Raw genomic sequence first — 4,022 nt, 5'->3', positions numbered from 1 at the left:
TGCCCATCACGCTTCAGCCCTGGCTAAATCTGATGTGGAGGCAGCCCTTTTTCAATTTGGCTCATCCTAGTTTGAAGTTCGGCGCAATTTTTACAAGATCAGTCCAGGGAAAGACGTGTCCATCCCCAGGATGCTCAAGGAGTTTCTTCCAATGTCAATGGGAAGAGCACTCATCCACTGAAGGGGAAGCTACATTGAAGGATGAAGATGTCTTCTCTTGGCTATTAGAGCATGAAATGACCTCCAAAAGCCCTGTTAAATTCTACATCTGAGCCAGGAGAGTCCTTGTTGAAGCAGCAATGAGATCCCCATGAGGAGCTCAACCATAGAAGGTTCCCGCTGGCACACTGGCAGCAGGAGAGTTCAGGTTACATTAGTAGTTACCATCAACCACCAATTCCATCTTCTCCCACCTATTTCTGCCTCCTTCCTTCTCTCAGGAAGGTCAATGCAGTTGCAGAGACACAGTGCAGCATCCAGGGCTCCTGTATGGTTCAACACCAGTTCCTTGGGGTATGTCTTCCATAGTATTTCTTTGTCCTGGAAATTGCCAGCTCAGATTTTGCTGCCCAACGGACTCTGGTTCTGCAGCGGGGACTTCTTTTGTTTATTTAATAGCAGGAACCCAGCACTACGTAATGGAACTGAGCCACACACCAGGGACAAGTTCACACAGCAACAATGGCATGAAACAGTTCTATTTTTTTATTCTTTTACTACTATCACTGCACGAGGCTGCTTCTCTTAACTCTTACTTCATTTATTACTGGCTGCCACGAACAATCGTTTATAAAGGAGGGCTGCGAAGAAAGACAGGGAAGGTCGACGGTGATTTGCAAAACGCACCCCATGTAAAAGCAACAGCTGTTAAACAGAAACACCAACGGGCCTACGTATTGCAAGCCTGAATGATCCAGTTCTGAAAATTGAATTTAAAAAAAACTGGCTTGGTCAGTGGGCTGGGCGGGAAGATGGTGAGAAACCCATGCTACGTCTGCTTCCCCTTCGCCGCGCGTCATGTTCACCAAGGGACATGTTCAAGACGAATTCAAGTGCTTTCAAAGAAAACATCTGTGATCCAAGATGACATTTCTGCTCACCATCCATCCCTCCATGCTGCTGCCACTTTTAGCAACATGCACTCACACAGTTGGCCTGCGTTGACAGAGAAGATAGAACCCAGTGACAAGAAAACCAGCGTTTGCTAAGGACATCTACACTGGCTCCAACCGCTCATGAGAAGGCCCAGGTATAATTTTCTATATAAATCCAACAAAGCTGCTGAGCTAAACTGGTGTTGGAAGTCCTGAGTCAGCCTCTATAGCAGGGCAGGGAAAACATCTGAAGAAAAAGGTTCCAGTTCTCACCCTTCCTCAGAAACAAGGCTCAAACGTCCTTTAGTTACAACAGTCTCTGATCTTCAGGAGGTATTTGCTGGCCTGGGACCAGGCTTCGCACATCACCTACCTGCCAAATCCGAGCCGGGGGAGAGAGAGAAGGATGGACATTGCAAAGAAGTTCAATAAATAAATAAAGCATACTATGTGACAGAAAGACTCCTAGGAAGGATACAAAGACAGACTGGACATACTTGATTCATGCAGTTAAATAACGAGTCCATTTTGGTGCAAGAAAGAGATAAACTACCGACATGGCAAGTGCCTCCGCAAAGCCTGTTCCCTGTGCCGAAGGCTCCACTCATCAGCTTCGCTGGCTCTGCTCCCAAAGCAGGAGCAAACCCCAGTCTGAGAGACACCAACACAGTCACTGGTGCAAAACACAGAGACTTTAATTAAAACCACAGCGTGGGAGGAGGCGGGGGGGGCTGTGCTGTTTCGGACATCGAGCGGCCCTGGGTGGTGCTACGTGTGTTGACCCACTGGGAGAGGAGCAGAGCCCCGAGACCCAGCGATGGGCATCAGTGGGAGCAGCTGACTGCCATGCGACGGGGGCACATCCCAAGCGGGTTAAGACTCAAACAAGAATTAGCTGCTTGAAGTCCAAAAATCCCTAGCAGGACAGACGTGCGGACTCAGGCAAGCAAGAAGCACAAAGCTCTACGTGAGCCCCCCCCCACCTCCTCGGCAACTCCCAAGTCCAGGGACACCATCCCCAGGGAGCAGTGGCTGCAGCTGCAGGGGAAGGAAGCACCTCCCCACCCTTTTTTGGTGCTGTATTTCACATTCTTGGTGTCCCTTCCATACATGGATGTCAACATTTCCACCCATCCTTTTGCATGGAAGCTCCATTTCCACAAGATGAGTAGGAGAGACGCATTCCCAACCCTTGGGCAGCTTTGGGAAACCATGGGCTTTAGCTCAGCCATTGCCTGCCAGATGCTGCACAGCCATTTAAAGCACAGTGACACTTGCCAAAAGCCACGCAGCGAGGTGAGGGGACACAGGTGGAGACACCTGAGGTCTCCGCTCCAGGCGATGGCTGTTAAACTGCTCCACTAGAGACAAATTCACCAAGTCCCAGCAAGCACACAGATCTCCAGCACCACTCCCAGAGTGGGTCCGTTTGGAAAGTCAAGACAAAACACACATTCCAGTTAGGAGTAAAACAAGACTCAACTCCAGTCTTACATTTTCATTTAAAACACAAGTTTATCGAGTTGTTTCAGGCAGGTCAATAGATCCTTGGCCGCTCCCGCCCAGGGCCGAGCCAGGAGCAGACAGGACAGCAGCGGCGCTAGAAAGCTCTGCTTTAGCTCTGCAGACACCTGCGTTTCACTGGCTCTTAATTTAGACTCTTTTCTTACTCTCCCTCCCCTGAATGCCTTGAAGAACCTTTACAAGAGGGAGCGAGTAGGTCTGGCAAAAAGAAACTTGTGAAAAAAAAAAAAAGAAAAATTCACAACCAGGCTTTTTCTGCATTCCCCCCAACAGTAAAGCAGCGCAGCAGTGAAAGCTGAGCAGCCTGGCTGGGGCAGCCCCACCACCCCCTCCACAGTCTTGGGAGGACCAGAGAAAGGATCCTGCTGCCTCCGACCTCCAGCAAACATCAGACCAGAGCCCTTTTCCCTCCTGCATCCAGCCTGGGAACCCCAAAAGAAAACATCCCCTCTCCAGCTGCAAAGTTGTGGACCACTTTGATCGAGCCACGACAGCTCATCTCAAACCTGGCACCAGCCCTTTCTGCCCCTCTAGTGATGCTGCTGGTATGATCTGGACCACGTCCCCGTTCATTCACCCACCTTTGAGCTGCTGCTGCTGGTGGCACTGGAAGTCTGATCCCTCTGCCCGAGGTCCAGCACAGCAACAGCAGAAGGGAATGACAAAGGGAAAGAGCTTTCTCCAGGTATAACCCGCTGTCCTGGGCTATTTATGCTTTTTGTTTCCAGCACAAGTATATAAACGCACGTAAAGCTGCATGCTTGCCCCCCCATGCTGCCTTTGCTCCAGGGATGGCTCCCTAAAAGAGCTGGGGAACGTGCTGCTTCGTGGGGAAATCCCTTTGCTACAGGGCTTTCGCTACAATTTATGACCAAGCAGTAGCAACCACGGTCACATTGTGCCACTGAGGCCCCAGGGCAGCGAAGCACAGAGGAGGAAACGGGAGCGCAGGGGGCGGGTTGGACCCAGTGATGAACGTGTGCGAACATATGAGGTTTTGTGCCCGTTAAGAGGGAGCCTGAGCAGGCACCGCTCGAGCAGTGTCTTTGCATAGCTGTTCCCACAGAGCTGGGTCCCTCCGGGGACCTTATCTCCGGCTCCAGAGCCAGCTCAGACCCCCACAGCCCAGAAGGTTCCCAGCTTCACCCGAGAGAAGAGGCAGTGGTGGGAAAGGAAGACCCAGGGAACCTTGCAGAAGAGATGGAGGGAGGAGGCTTTCCGTACCCAGAATAAGGGAGAGATGGCACCCTGGGCTTCCAGCAACCCACAGACCTTCCCTACAACTTCCTTTACCCATTTCAGACCCCGCCGTGCAAGTGGAGGTGGCTACCTACAGACACGTGCAGGCTCACACCTCACCCCTCGCAGTGGTTTCCCAAACCAAACAGCAACAGGAAACTTGAA

The sequence above is a fragment of the Tauraco erythrolophus genome, chromosome 22 (genome assembly GCF_009769465.1).
Source record: "Tauraco erythrolophus isolate bTauEry1 chromosome 22, bTauEry1.pri, whole genome shotgun sequence".
Classification (NCBI taxonomy): Eukaryota; Metazoa; Chordata; class Aves; order Musophagiformes; family Musophagidae; genus Tauraco; species Tauraco erythrolophus.
Note: the sequence above shows the minus strand (reverse complement) of the source record.